This window comes from Hypanus sabinus (assembly GCF_030144855.1).
Source record: "Hypanus sabinus isolate sHypSab1 chromosome X1 unlocalized genomic scaffold, sHypSab1.hap1 SUPER_X1_unloc_1, whole genome shotgun sequence".
NCBI lineage: Eukaryota > Metazoa > Chordata > Chondrichthyes > Myliobatiformes > Dasyatidae > Hypanus > Hypanus sabinus.
The window spans coordinates 1,566,685-1,582,541 of NW_026778957.1; the positions used below are offsets into that span (position 1 = coordinate 1,566,685).

At 57.9% G+C, this 15,857-nt stretch overlaps 1 long non-coding RNA gene across 1 annotated transcript; it reads right to left on the reverse strand.

Moving 5' to 3' along the window:
• Positions 1-10,198: 10,198 nt before the first annotated feature.
• Positions 10,199-13,182, reverse strand: LOC132385570 (uncharacterized). The gene is made up of 3 exons (XR_009509195.1): positions 12,967-13,182; positions 12,581-12,618; positions 10,199-10,415 (listed from the first exon to the last, which is right to left on the reverse strand). It is a non-coding gene; the product is annotated as an uncharacterized LOC132385570 (long non-coding RNA).
• Between the last annotated feature and the right edge of the window lie 2,675 nt (positions 13,183-15,857).

Genomic DNA, 15,857 nt, shown 5'->3' on the forward strand with positions numbered 1-15,857 from the left:
TGATTGGTGTGTGTGGAGGGGTGGGTCAGTGGGTGATTCGGGGGTGTGGAAGGTGGGTCCCTGGGTGATTGGGGGTGTGGAGGGGTGGGTCAGTGGGTGATTGGGGGTGTGGAGGGGTGTGTCCCTGGGTGATTGGGGGTGTGGAGGGGTGTGTCAGTGGGTGATTGGGTGTGTGGAGGGGTGGGTCAGTGGGTGTTTAAGGGTGTGGAGGGGTAGGTCAGTGGGTGATTGGGGGTGTGGAGAGGTGGGTCAGTGGGTGATTGTGAGTGTGGATGTGTGGGTCAGTGGTTGATTGGGGGTGTGGAGGGGTGGGTCAGTGGTGTGATTGGGGGTGTGGAAGGTGGGTCAGTGGGTGATTGGGTGTGTGGAGGGGTGGGTCAGTGGGTGATTGGGGGTCTGGAGGGGTGGTTCCCTGGGTGATTGGGGGTGTGGAGGGGTAGGTCAGTGGGTGATTGGGTGTGTGGAGTGGTGGGTCAGTGGGTGATTGTGGGGTGTGCAGGGGTGGGTCAGTGGGTGATTGTGGGTGTGGAGTGATGGGTCAGTGGGTGATTGGGGGGTGTAGATGTGTGGGTCAGTGGGTGATTGGGGGTGTGGAGGGGTGTGTCAGTGGGTGATTGGGTGTGTGGAAGGTGGGTCAGTGGGTGATTGGCGGGTGTGGAGGCGTGGGTAAGTGGGTGATTGTGGGTGTGGAGGGGTGGGTCAGTGGGTGATTGGGGGGTGTAGATGTGTGGGTTAGTGGGTGATTGGGGGGTGTAGATGTGTGGGTTAGTGGGTGATTGGGGGTGTGGAGTGGTGGGTCAGTGGGGGATTGGGGGTGTGGAAGGTGGGTCAGTGGGTGATTGGGGGTGTGGAGGGGTGGGTCAGTGGGTGATTGGGGGTGTGGAGTTGTGGGTCAGTGGGTGATTGGGGGTGTGGAAGGGTGGGTCAGTGTGTGTTTAAGGGTGTGGAGGGGTAGGTCAGTGGGTGATTGGGGGTTGGTGTGTTTGGTCAGTGCGTGATTGGGGTGTGTGGAGGGGTGGGTCAGTGGGTGATTGGGGTTGTGGAGGGGTGGGTCAGTGGGTGATTGGGGGTCTGGAGGGGTGGGTCAGTGGGTGGTTCGGGGTGTGGAGGGGTGGGTCAGTGGGTGATTGGGTTGTGTGGAGGGGTGGGTCAGTGGGTGATTGGGGGGTGTGGAGGGGTGGGTCCCTGGGTGATTGGGGTGTGTGGAGGGGTGGGTCAGTGGGTGATTGCAGGGCGTGGAGGGGTGGGTCTGGGTGATTGTGGGTGTGGAGGGGTGGGTCAGTGGGTGATTGGGGGGTGTGGAGGGGTGGGTCTGGGTGATTGTGGGTGTGGAGGGGTGGGTCAGTGGGTGATTCGGGGGTGTGGAGGGGTGGGTCAGTGGGTGATTGGGGGTGTGGAGTTGTGTGTCAGTGGGTGATTGGGGTGTGTGGCGGGGTGGGTCAGTGGGTGATCGCGGTGTGTGGAGGGGTGGGTCAGTGGGTGATTGGGGGGTGTGGAGCGGTGGGTCAGTGGGTTATTGGGTGTGTGGAGGGGTGGGTCAGTGGGTGGTTAAGGGTGTGTAGGGGTAGGTCAGTGGGTGATTGGGGGGTGTCGAGGGGTGGGTCAGTGGGTGATTGGGTGTGTGGAGGGGTGGGTCAGTGGGTGATTGGGGGTGTGGAGGGGTGTGTCAGTGGGTGGTTAAGGGTGTGGAGGGGTAGGTCAGTGGGAGATTGTTTGGGTGTGGAGGGGTGGGTCCCTGGGTGATTGGGGTGTGTGGAGGGGTGGGTCAGTGGGTGATTGGGGGGTGTGGAGGGGTGGGTCAGTGGGTGATTAGGTGTGTGGAGGGGTGGGTCAGTGGGTGGTTAAGGGTGTGGAGGGGTAGGTCAGTGGGTGATTGGGGGGTGTGGAGGGGTGTGTCAGTGGGTGATTGGGGTTGTGGAAGGTGGGTACCTGGGTGATTGGGGGTGTGGAGGGTTGGGTCAGTGGGTGATTGGTGGTGTGGAGGGGTGTGTCAGTGGGTGATTGGGTGTGTGGAGGGGTAGGTCAGTGGGTGTTTAAGGGTGTGGAGGGTTAGGTCAGTGGGTGATTGTGGGTGTGGAGGGGTGGGTCAGTGGGTGATTGTGGGTGTGGATGTGTGGGTCAGTGGGTGATTGGGGGTGTGGAGTGGTGGGTCAGTGGTGTGATTGGGGGTGTGGAAGGTGTGTCAGTGGGTGATTGGGGGTGTGGAGGGGTGGGTCAGTGGGTGATTGGGGGTGTGGAGGGGTAGGTCAGTGGGTGATTGGGTGTGTGGAGGGGTGGGTCAGTGGGTGATTGGGGGGTGTGGAGGGGTGGGTCAGTGGGTGATTGTGGGTGTGGAGGGGTGGGTCAGTGGTGATTGGGGGGTGTAGATGTGTGGGTCAGTGGGTGATTGGGGGTGTGGAGGGGTGCGTCAGTGGGTGATTGGGGGTGTGGAAAGTGGGTCAGTGGGTGATTGGGGGTGTGGAGGGGTGGGTCAGTGGGTGATTGGGGTGTGTGGAGAGGTGGGTCAGTGGGTGATTGGGGGGGTGTGGATGGGTGGGTCAGTGGGTGATTGTGGGTGTGGAGGGGTGGGTCAGTGTGTGATTGGGGGGTGTAGATATGTGGGTTAATGGGTGATTGGGGGTGTGGAGGGGTGGGTCAGTGGGTGATTGGGGGTGTGGAAAGTGGGTCAGTGGGTGATTGGGGTTGTGGAGGGGTGGGTCAGTGGGTGATTGTGGGTGTGGAGTTGTGGGTCAGTGGGTGATTGGGGGTGCGGAAGGGTGGGTCAGTGGTTGATTGGGGGTGTGGAGGGGTGGGTCAGTGGGTGATTGGGGGTGTGGAGGGGTGGGTGAGTGGGTGATTGGGGGTGTGGAGGGGTGGGTCAGTGGGTGATTGGGGGTGTGGAGGGGTGGGTCCCTGGGTGATTGGGGGTGTGGAGGGGTGTGTCAGTGGGTGATTGGGTGTGTGGAGGGGTGGGTCAGTGGGTGTTTAAGGGTGTGGAGGGGTGTGTCAGTGGGTGATTGGGGGTGTGGAGGGGTGGGTCAGTGGGTGATTGGGGGTGTGGAGGGGTGGGTCAGTGGGTGATTGGGGTGTGTGGAGAGGTGGGTCAGTGGGTGGTTCGGGATGTGGAGGGGTGGGTCAGTGGGTGATTGGGGGTTGTGGAGGGGTGGGTCAGTGGGTGATTGGGGGTGTGGAGGGGCGGCTCAGTGGGTGGTTCGGGATGTGGAGGGGTGGGTCAGTGGGTGATTGGGTGTGTGGAGGGGTGGGTCAGTGGGTGATTGGGTGTGTGGAGGGGTGGGTCAGTGGGTGATTGGGGTGTGTGGAGGGGTGGGTCAGTGGGTGATTGGGGGGTGTGGAGGGGTGGGACCCTGGGTGATTGGGGTGTGTGGAGGGGTGGGTCAGTGGGTGATTGGGGGGTGTGGAGGGGTGGGTCCCTGGGTGATTGGGGTGTGTGGAGGGGTGGGTCAGTGGGTGATTGGGGTGTGTGGAGGGGTGGGTCTGGGTGATTGTGGGTGTGGAGGGTTGGGTCAGTGGGTGATTGGGGGTTGTGGAGGGGTGGGTCTGGGTGATTGTGGGTGTGGAGGGGTGGGTCAGTGGGTGATTGGGGGGTGTGGAGGGGTGGGTCTGTGTGACTGTGGGTGTGGAGGGGTGGGTCAGTGGGTGATTGGGGGTGTGGCGGGGTGGGTCAGTGGGTGTTTGGGGGTGTGGAAGGTGGGTCAGTGGCTGATTGGGGATGTGGAGGGGTGGGTCATTGGGTGATTGGGGGGTGTGGATGTGTGGGTCACGGGTGATTGGTGTTGTGGAGGGGTGGGTCAGTGGGTGATTGGGGGTGTGGAAGGTGGGTCAGTAGGTGATTGGGAGTGTGGAGGGGTGGGTCAGTGGTTGATTGGGGGTGTGGATGTGTGGGTCAGTGGGTGATTGTGGGTGTCGAGGGGTGGGTCAGTGGGTGATTGGGGGTGTGGAGTTGTGGGTCAGTGGGTGATTGGCGTTGTGGAGGGGTGGGTCAGTGGGTGATTGGGGGTGTGGAGGGGTGGGTCCCTGGGTGATTGGGGGTGTGGAGGGGTGGGTCAGTGGGTGATTGGGTGTGTGGAGGGGTGGGTCAGTGCGTGGTTAAGTTTGTGGCGGGGTAGGTCAGTGGGTGATTGCGGGGTGTGGAGGGGTGGGTCAGTGGGTGATTGGGGGTGTGGAAGGTGGGTCCCTGGGTGATTGGGGGTGTGGAGGGGTGGGTCAGTGTGTGATTGGGGGTGTGTGGAGGGGTGGGTCAGTGCGTGATTGGGGGTGTGTGGAAGGGTGGGTCAGTGGGTGATTGGGGGTGTGGAGGGGTGAGTCAGTGGGTGATTGGGGGTGTGGAGTGGTGGATCAGTGGATGATTGGTTGTGTGGAGAGGTGGGTCAGTGGGTGATTGGGGGTGTGGAGGGGTGAGTCAGTGGGTGATTGTGGGTGTGGAGGGGTGGGTCAGTGGGTGTTTGGGGGTGTGGAGGGGTGTTTCAGTGGGTGATTGGGGGTGTGGAGGGGTGGGTCAGTGGATGATTGGGGGTGTGGAGGGGTGGGTCAGTGGGTGATTGGGTGTGAGGAGGGGTTGGTCAGTTGGTGATTGGGGGTGTGGAGGTGTGGGTCAGTGGGTGATTGGGGGTGTGGAGGGGTGGGTCAGTGGGTGATTGGGTGTGTGGAGGGGTGGGTCAGTGGGTGATTGGGGGTGTGGAGGGGTGGGTCAGTGGGTGATTGTGGGTATGGAGGGGTTGGTCAGTTGGTGATTGGGGGTGTGGAGGTATGGGTCAGTTGGTGATTGGGGGTGTGGAGGTGTGGGTCAGTGGGTGATTGGGGGTGTGGAGGGGTGGGTCAGTGGGTGATTGGGTGTGAGGAGGGGTTGGTCAGTTGGTGATTGGGGGTGTGGAGGTGTGGGTCAGTGGGTGATTGGGGGTGTGGAGGGGTGGGTCAGTGGGTGATTGGGTGTGTGGAGGGGTGGGTCAGTGGGTGATTGGGGGTGTGGAGGGGTGGGTCAGTGGGTGATTGTGGGTATGGAGGGGTTGGTCAGTTGGTGATTGGGGGTGTGGAGGTGTGGGTCAGTGGGTGATTGGGGGTGTGGAGGTGTGGGTCAGTGGGTGATTGGGGGTGTGGAAGGTGGGAGAATGGGTGGAGGTGTTGATCAGCCTTACTGCCTGGGGAAAGTCACTGTTTTTAAGTCTGGTGGTCCTGCTGTGGACTCTACATATCCTCCTCCCCGACGGGAGTGGGACGAACAGTCCGCGAGCAGGTTGGGTGAGATCCTGCATGATGTAACCGGCCCTTTTTCAGGCACCTCCCTGTATCTACGCCCTCGATGATGTTGAAGATGCTTTGGGTAGTTTTGACCGTCCGCGGTCGAGCCTTCCCGCCCACCGCCGTCAAGTTTCCGTGACCTGCAGCTTGTTCGGACGCTCTCCCCTGCGCAGCTGCGGAGAAATGCAAATAAACCCTCTTCAACCCCCTCAGAAAGTGAGGCGGGGTTTTCACCGACCCACTGATGTAATCATAGCCGTGCCCCCCCCCTCCCCCAGCTCCGTCCTGTCCCACCTCAAAATCAATGCCTGACAGCTCAGGATGTCGAGCCGGTCGATGACCACGTTCACCCCTGACGGACTGGTGGGTAATCTGAGCTCAGCGGCTCTCTCCCCACCCCTCCCTCTAACCGAACCTTGGACCCCAGTTAGTCCGAGTTGGCAGCGACGTCTCCAGCCCCATCGCGCCGAGCTGGCTCACCACTCCGCCATCAAGTTGGCTGATGGAACAGCAACTGCGGTGAGTCAGCGGACAGAGAGGACTGGTGTGACAACTTGAGTTTCGACGTGGACAGGGCGAACGAGATGGTTGTGGACTTCAGGGAGGCGCGGGTGGACCACTCCCCCGTTGCACAAGAGTGGTTCCTTGGTGTTCACGGAGCAGAGGATCTAACCTGGACCCACAACACCCCCCTCTCTAGTCGGGAAGGATCTCCCTTCGCCATGGGGCAACGGAGGAGGAAAGGTGACCTGATATAAAATGATGAGGGGCATTGATCGTATGGATAGTGAAGGGCTTTTCCCCGGGACTGAAATGGCTGCCACAAGAGGACACAGGTTTAAGGTGCTGGGGAGTAGGTACAGAGGGAATGTCAGGGGTGAGTTTTTTACTCAGAGAGTGGTGAGTGCGTGGAATGGGCTGCCGGCGACGGTGGTGGAGGCAGATACGATAGGGTCTTTTAAGAGACTTGGATAGGTACACGGAACTCAGAAAATAGAGGGCTGTGGTTAAGCCCAGGTAGCTTAAAGGTGGGGACGTCCGGCACAGCTTTGTGGGCCGAAGGGCCGGTATCGTGCTGTAGGTTTTCTATGTTCACCGATGGTTGTGCCGTGGAGAGAGTGGAGTGCACATCAGTGTTTCCTTGGTGTGCACGCAATGAACGGTCTAACCCGGACCCACAACTCCCCCCTCTCTACTCAGCAGCGTCTCCATTCTCCGGGCAGACCGAGGCCGCCCGCACCCACTCTAACAAGAGCAGCATCGTCTGGTGTGTGGTAGGGAGGCTTCACGGGATCGGAGCGCCGGACCCTGCAGAGGACAGTAAGACCAGCCCGGGGGATCATGGAGGGCTCCCTCACCCCCTATTTGTGACGTTTACCGGAAGGGGTGCAGACGAGGGGCCTGTAGCTTTGTTGAGGGTCCCTACCGCCCACCTCACAATCCCTCTGACCCACCAACGTCAGAGGGGAGGTACAGGAGCATCAGGACTGGGACTGTCAGACTGGGCAACGGCTCCTTCCCCCAGACTGGGGGACTAATGAATACCCGGACACCACCGGGGTCTCGTCACCCCCATCCACCCCACCATCTCTCTGACCCACCACCGTCAGAGGGGAGGTACGGGAGCATCAGGACTGGGACTGTCAGACTGGGGAACGGCTCCTTCCCCCAGACTGGGAGACTAATGAATACCAGACGACCACCGGGTCTCGTCACCACCGCCCACCCCACCATCTCTCTGACCCACCACCGTCGGGGAGGAGGTACAGGAGCATCAGGACTGGGACTGTCAGACTGGGGAACAGCTCCTTCCCCCAGATTGGGGGACTAATGAATACCCGGACACCACCGGGTCTCGTCACCACCACCCACCCCACTCTCTCTCTGACCCACCACCGTCAGGGAGGAGGTACAGGAGCATCGGGACTGGGACTGTCAGACTGGGGAACAGCTCCTTCCCCCAGACTGGGGGACTAATGAATACCCGGACACCACCGGGGTCTCGTCACCCCCACCCACCCCACCATCTCTCTGACCCACCACCGTCAGGGAGGAGGTACAGGAGCATCAGTACTGGGACTGTCAGACTGGGCGACAGCTTCTTCCCCCAGGCTGTGAGACTAATGAATTCCCGGCCATCACTGGGGTCTCGTCACCACCACCCGCCCCACCGTCTCTCTGACCCACCACCGTCAGGGAGGAGGTACAGGAGCATCAGGACTGGGACTGTCAGACTGGGGAACAGCTCCCTTCCCCCAGACTGGGAGACTGATGAATACCAGACCACCACCGGGGTCTCGTCACCCCCACCCACCCCACCATCTCTCTGACCCACCACCGTCAGGGAGGAGGTACGGGAGCGTCAGGACTGGGAGTGTCAGACTGGGGAACAGCTCCTTCCCCCGGATTGGGAGACTGATGAATACCAGACCACCACCGGGGTCTCGTCACCACCACCCACCCCACCATCTCTCTGACCCACCACCGTCAGGGAGGAGGTACAGGAGCATCGGGACTGGGACTGTCAGACTGGGGAACGGCTCCCTTCCCCGGACTGTGAGATTAATGAACGCCCGGACACCACCGGGGTTCGTCACCCGGACAGCGAGCTGTTTACTGTCTCCCCGTGCTGCGCGCTGCATGCATTTTGCATTATATTGTATTGGGTCATTTATGGTGATAGTTTGGTCTGTGCACTGTGTGTGATACATGTTGCGTGGGTGCACCGCGGTCCGGAGGGACGTTGTTTCGTCTGGTTGTGTATGTGTACAGTCACACGACAATAAACAGGATTTGAACTGTCGGGGAGTTGTTCTCAGCGGTGAGGCTGCTCGAAGTGGGTCCGGTTTCGATCCGCCTGTGATCGGAACAATCTGATTGAACCGGAACGAGGGCAGAGAAGATTTTCAAGGGTGTTGGGCCAGGACTGGGTTCCAGAGGGAGGGGTCCTTGTTGCCTGGAATGGAGGGAGATGAGGGCTGACCTGTGCTGTGTGACGTGGGTGATCCTGGTCTTATCAATGACCATAAGAATGCTTGGCAAATTTTTCTACAGAAGTGGTTTGCCGTTGCCCTCTTGAGGGCAGTGTCTTTACAAGTCGGGTGACCCCCCCCCCCCCGCCCCCGGCCATTATCAGTTTGTCCGCCTGGCGTCAGTGGTCACATCACCAGGACGTGTGATCTGCACCGGCTGCTCGTACCACCGTCCACCACCTGCCCCCCCCCCCCCCGGGTTCATGTGGCCCTGATCGAGGGGCTGAGCAGGTGCTACTCCTCGCCCGAGGGTGACCTGCAGGCTAGCGGAGGGAGGGAGCACCTCACACCTCCTCTGGTAGAGACGGGTCTCCAACCCCGCCACCGCTGGGACCTGATAGAGATGTTTAAAGTGATGGGAGCCAGAGACAGGATTAACTCCGTTGCGGACAGTCCCAAGCCCGGCTGCAGGAGGAGGAGGGTGGGACAGGGGGGGGGGGGGGCGAGCAGGTCCATTCAGTAAATCCCCGGAACCACAGAAAAGCCAACAGAAGCCCCAAAGACCTCGTGACTGGGAGATACAGCAAGAAGGTGGGCTACACCTGGGATCACCTGAAAGACTGGCCGAGGGCGGAGGACTCGGCCGACTGCTGGGACGAGCCGGGAGGGTGCAGTGGTCAGCTTGGACTAGATGGGCCAAAAGGCCTGTACATCTGCGGCACTGCTCGGTGACGGTTACTGACCATCGCAGATCCCCCACTGACTCCCCGTGATAACCCCCACCGCCCAGGACCTGCCCTCTTCTCATCAGGGAGGAGGCACTGCGGTCTGAAGGCAATCTCTCAACGATCCAGGGACAGCTGCTGCCGTCAGGATTCCTGAATGGACAATGAGCCCGCGAACACTACCTCCATATCATTTGACTCTCTTTCTGTGCTACTTATTTAAGTACAGTTTTTGAAGATATATTACTTGTGATTGATGGTTTTTGATTCATTCGGGCAGCATCGATGGAAATGAGTACACAGTCGATGTTTCGGAGACAGACCAGCTGGTTCAGGAGACTTTTCTACCTTCAGACTTCCCATCTTCCCAGGAACCCTGTCTTTAGTAATAGCAACGACACTCACTTCTGCCCCGACACTTCCGCCTATCTGCCATTCTGCTGGTGTCTTCCAGAGAGTAGGCTAATGCAGAGAACTTATTAATTTCCTCAGCGATTTCTTTGTCCCCCAATAAAACCTCACAACATCACTTTGCTGTGGTCCGACATCCGCTTTCATCTCTCTTTTACTCCGTATAAATCTGGAAAAGCGTTTTGGATCCTCTTTTTATTTGCTCGCATACCTTCATCTTTTCTCTCTTTATGGCTTTCTTTTTTCAATTTGCCTTCAGTTGGTTTATTAATTTGTTACCTCCCCACCAATTTTTGTTATATAATATGCCCTCTCCTTTACTTTTGTGCGGTCGTTGACTTCCTTTGACGGGCATAGCTGCCCCATCCTCTTTTGAGAATACTTCTTCTTCTTTGGGATGTATCTTTCTACACCTTACAAATTTGCCCCACAAACCCCCAGCCATTGCTGTTCTGCTGTCATCTCTGCTGGTGTCGTCTTCCGATCAACTTTGGCCAGCTCCTCTCTCTCATACCTCAGAAACTCCTTCTACTGCTCTGTAATACTGATACATGTCATGTTAGCTTCTCCTTCTCAAACGGCAGGGTGAATTCTATCATTGTATGGTCACGGCCTCCTAAGAGTTCCTTTACCTTAAGCTTCCTAATCAAATCTGGGCCATTCCCCTACTGGGCTCAACCACAAGCTGTTCTAAAAACCCATCTCACAACCTTTCCTACAAAGTCCCTCTCTTGGGGTCCAGCACCAGCTGAACTTTGTCAATCTACCGGCACGTTGAAATCCCCCCGCGACTTTCGCAGCTTTGGCCGTTTCCCAACCCACGCCAAATAAACCATGCAATCGTTTAATCCATCACCAGAAACTACTTTATTTAAGGCCGGCAGAACCCCAAGAAGCAAGTTATAATTTGTAAGCTAATGGCATTTATGTCTTCTGAAGTTTATCACAACTGGGTGAGAAGAGGTCGGTTAAATGGTTGCCTCTTTAACCTCTTGATGAGAGTCAACGACCTGCCCATCAACGAGTTTTTCAGTTATAGTGATGATCTTCTTTTTGGTAATCACCTCCGGTTCTGTAAGAAATAAGCGAGGAAACCATTATGAAATAGGCACAGAACAACGGATGGCCCAGCACAGGACAAAGTTGGCCCCTCGAGGATCAAAGTGGTCACCTGTGCGGAGAGCTGAAAGCCATTGGGGAAGATCAAAGACTCACCCACAGACTGTAGCCCACACTGCACCAGAGTACGTGGATCCCAGACACCTGGGGAACCACCATGGGAGGACATAAGAACAGACGAAATCGGAGCAGGAGTCGGCCATCAGGTCCCTCGAGGCTGCTCCACCATTCAATAGGATCAGTCCTGACACCAGTCCTAAAGTCAGTCCTGACGAAGGGTCTCGGCCCAAGACATTGACTGCACATTTCAACGGACGCTGCCCGACCTGCTGAGTTCAGCCAGCTTTTGTATGTGCCCAATAAGATTGGGCCACAGACTCATCTCCACCGACCTGCATTTTCCCCAGAACCCTTAATTCCCTACGATGCAAAAAAATCTATCCGACCTCATCTTAAATATATTTACTGAGGTCACCCCCACTGCCTCACTGGGCAGAGGTTTCCACAGATTCACCACTCTCCGGGGGAGAAACAACATTTCCTCCTCATCTCCATCCTAAATCTACTCCACTGAATCTTGAGGCTGTGCACCCTAGTTCCAGTCTCACCCACCAGTGGAAACAACTTCCCTGCATCTATCTTATCTATCCTTTTCAGAATTTTATACGTTTCTATAAGATCTCCTCTCATTCTTCTGAATTCCAGCAAGTACAGTCCCAGGCGACTCAATCTCTCCTCGTAGTCTAACCCCCTCATCTCTGGAATCATCCTGGTGAACCTCCTCTGCACCGCCTCCAAAGCCAGTCTGTCCTTCCTCGAGTACAGAGACCAGAACTGCACACAGTACTCCGGGTGCGGCCTCACCAGTACCCTGTATAGTCGCGGCATGACCTCCCTGCTCATATATTCAACTGAAGACATCTCAGGGTCATCTTACTCGACACGAGGAAGTTTAGGTTGGCGAGGCAGCAAAGCAGTCAGCGGAGAACAAATACAGCGCCAACCGTCACCCATCGGTTCAAATCCCACCACTGCCTGTAAGGAGCGTGTAAGTTTTCCCTGTGACACGTGAGAGTTAGTGAACATCCTCTCCACATCCACTCTATCTATGTCCTCTTGTCCTAGACTCCCCCACTATAGGAAACATCCTCTCCACATCCACTCTATCCATGTCCTCTGGTCCCAGACTCCCCCACTATCGGAAACATCCTCTCCACATCCACTCTATCTGTGTCCCCAGTCCTAGACACCCGCACTAAAGGAAACATCCTCTCCACATCCACTCTATCTGTGGTCCTAGACTCCCCCACTATAGGAAACATCCTCTCCACATCCACTCTATCTGTGTCCTCTGGTCCTAGACTCCCCCAATATAGGAAACATCCTCTCCACATCCACTCTATCTGTGTCCTCTGGTCCTAGACTCCCCCAATATAGGAAACATCCTCTCCACATCCACTCTATCTGTGTCCTCTGGTCCTAGACTCCCCCACTACAGGAACATCCTCTCCACATCCACTCTGTCTGTGTCCTCTGGTTCTAGACTCCCCCACTACAGGAAACATCCTCTCCACATCCACTCTATCTGTGTCCCCGGTCCTAGACACCCGCACTATAGGAAACATCCTCCCCACATCCACTCTATCTGTGTCTTCTGGTCCTAGACTGCCCCACTATAGGAAACATCCTCCCCACATCCACTCTGTCTGTGTCTTCTGGTCCGAGACTCCCCCAATATAGGAAACATCCTCCCCACGTCCACTCAACATTGGGGAAAGTTCTGTCAAACTCAGACAGGGACATTCCCGCCCTCGCAGGTGATATCATCTCTGGCCGACGGGGAGGATGAGATTCACGGTGAGATCCAGCGGCCAGGAAGGAGGTTCTGCAATGCTCCCACGCAGAGTGAAGGAAATGACAGGACACAGGAGACGTCACGGTCGCCCACGGCAACCGGGGAAGACCCCGGTTTGTGAAGCTTGTTCGTCCCGCTGGACCTGGACTTCCGGGCCCCCTTACAGTGGCTTTTCCGACTTTAAAATCCCCCCCACCCAGGACACCTGTCAGCCTCGGAAACACCGGAGGACCAGCGGTGGTGAGCAGAGAATCTGTACTTACCCCTGATCGTTTCTATGGTATGGACTTGAGTAGAGTAGCTGTGGGAGAGAGAGAGAGAACAACAGTCAGACACCAAGAAAAAATAACTGATCGATTAAACTGGCCGTAGTGCAGAGGTTGGTGAACCAGGTTCAATTCCCACTTCCCCCCCCACCCCCCAGCTCCGCGGCCTCACGGGCTCCCGACTTCCTCCCACGGTCCAGAGACGCGGAACACAGAACATTCCGGCTGTGGGAGGCCGAGTTGACAAACCAGAGAGAAAACCTCGTGCCAAGCTATGTCACCTTTACTTTTCGCTGCATCGGCTATGCAGAGGGGGAGGGGTCCGTTAACAGTTCGGCAGTGGGTCTGCACTCTGCTCTGGTCTACCACGCTCCCCGCCTCACCTGAAGTCCTCTCCTTCCAGCAGGCGGCGGTAGGTGGCGATCTCCATCTCCAGCCGGGTTTTGATGTCCAACAGCCGTGCGTACTCGTCGCACTGCCTCCGTGTCTCGGCCAGGATCTGGGCCAGCTCGGCCTCCCGCTGGTCCAGCAGGTCCTGGAGGTGGTACAGCTGCTCGGAGTAGCGAACTTCTACGTTCTGGAGGCTCTCTTCCAAGGATGCTTTCTGCGTTCAGAGGCTGAGAGTCAGTAACCCTGTCGGTGCGTGCTGGGAGAGAACGGAGTGAGAGATTCGACACCGGCTCGGGGGGAGACTGGATTCGACACTGGCTCGGGCGGAGACTGGATTCGACACTGGCTCAGGGGGAGACTGGATTCGACACTGGCTCAGGGGGAGATTGGATTCGACACTGGCTCAGGGGGAGATTGGATTTGACACTGGCTCGGGGGGAGACTGGATTCGACACTGGCTCAGGGGGAGATTGGATTCGACACTGGCTCAGGGGGAGATTGGATTCGACACTGGCTCAGGGGGAGATTGGATTCGACACTGGCTCAGGGGGAGATTGGATTCGACACTGGCTCGGGGGAGATTGGATTCGACACTGGCTCGGGCGGAGACTGGATTCGACACTGGCTCAGGGGGAGATTGGATTCGACACTGGCTCAGGGGGAGATTGGATTAGACACCGGCTGAGGGGGAGATTGGATTCGACACCGGCTCAGGGGGAGATTGGATTTGACACCGGCTCGGGGGGAGACTGGATTCGACGCTGGTTCGGGGAGAGACTGGATTCGACACTGGCTCAGGGGGAGACTGGATTCGACGCTGGTTCGGGGAGAGACTGGATTCGACACCGGCTCGGGGGGAGACTGGATTCGACGCTGCTTCGGGGAGAGACTGGATTCGACACCGGCTCGGGGAGAGACTGGATTCGACGCTGGTTCGGGGAGAGACTGGATTCGACACTGGCTCAGGGGGAGATTGGATTCGACACTGGCTCGGGGGAGATTGGATTCGACACTGGCTGAGGGGGAGATTGGATTCGACACCGGCTCAGGGGGAGATTGGATTCGACACCGGCTCGGGGGGAGACTGGATTCGACGCTGGTTCGGGGAGAGACTGGATTCGACACCGGCTCGGGGAGAGACTGGATTCGACACCGGCTCGGGGGGAGACTGGATTCGACGCTGGTTCGGGGAGAGACTGGATTCGACACCGGCTCGGGGAGAGACTGGATTCGACACTGGCTCAGGGGGAGAGACTGGATTCGACACCGGCTCAGGGAGAGACTGGATTCGACACTGGCTCAGGGGGAGATTGGATTCGACTCTGGCTCAGGGGGTGATTGGATTCGACTCTGGCTCGGGGGGAGATTGAATTCGACACTGGCTCAGGGGGAGATTGGATTAGACCGGCTCAGGGGGAGATTGGATTCGACACTGGCTCAGGGGGAGATTGGATTCGACACTGGCTCAGGGGGAGATTGGATTCGACACTGGCTCGGGGGGAGATTGGATTCGACACTGGCTCGGGGGGGGACGGGATTCGACACTGGCTCAGGGGGAGATTGGATTCGACACTGGCTCGGGTGGGGACTGGATTCGACACTGGCTCGGGGGGAGATTGGATTCGACACTGGCTCGGGGGAGATTGGATTCGACTGGCTCGGGGGAGATTGGATTCGACACTGGCTGAGGGGGAGATTGGATTCGACACTGGCTGAGGGGGAGATTGGATTCGACACTGGCTCAGGGGGAGATTGGATTCGACACTGGCTCAGGGGGAGATTGGATTCGACACTGGCTCAGGGGGAGATTGGATTCGACACTGGCTCATGGGAGATTGGATTCGACACCGGCTCAGTTCGAGATTGGATTCGACACTGGCTCATGGGGAGACTGGATTCGACACTGGCTGAGGGGGAGATTGGATTCGACACTGGCTCAGGGGGAGATTGGATTCGACACTGGCTCAGGGGGAGATTGGATTCGACACTGGCTCAGGGGGAGATTGGATTCGACACTGGCTCAGGGGGAGATTGGATTCGACACTGACTCAGGGGAGATTGGATTCGACACTGGCTCAGGGGGAGATTGGATTCGACACTGGCTCAGGGGGTGATTGGATTGGACACTGGCTCAGGAGGAGATTGGATTCGACACTGGCTCAGGGGGAGATTGGATTCGACACCGGCTCAGGGGGAGATTGGATTCGACACCGGCTCAGTTCGAGATTGGATTCGACACCGGCTCGGGGGGAGATTGGATTCGACACAGGCACAGGGGGAGATTGGATTCGACACCGGCTCAGGGGGAGATTGGATTCGACACCGGCTCAGGGGGAGATTGGATTCGACACCGGCTCAGGGGGAGATTGGATTCGACACCGGCTCGGGGAGAGACTGGATTTGACACGGGCTCTGGGGGAGACTGGATTCGACACTGGCTCAGTTCGAGATTGGATTCGACACTGGCTCAGGGGGGAGATTGGATTCGACATTGGCTCAGTTCGAGATTGGATTCGACACTGGCTCGGGGGGAGATTGGATTCGACACTGGCTCGGGGGGAGATTGGATTCGACACTGGCTCGGGGGGAGATTGGATTCGACACTGGCTCGGGGGGGAGATTGGATTCGACACTGGCTCAGTTCGAGATTGGATTCGACGCTGGCTCAGTTTGAGATTGGATTCGACGCTGGCTCAGGGGGAGATTGGATTCGACGCTGGCTCAGGGGGGGGATCGGCTTCGACACTGGTTCAGGGGGAGATCGGATTCGACACTGGCTCAGGGGGGGATGGGATTCGACACTGGCTCGGGGGGGGACGGGATTCGACACTGGCTCAGGGGGAGATTGGATTCAACACTGGCTCAGGCGGAGACTGGATTCGAC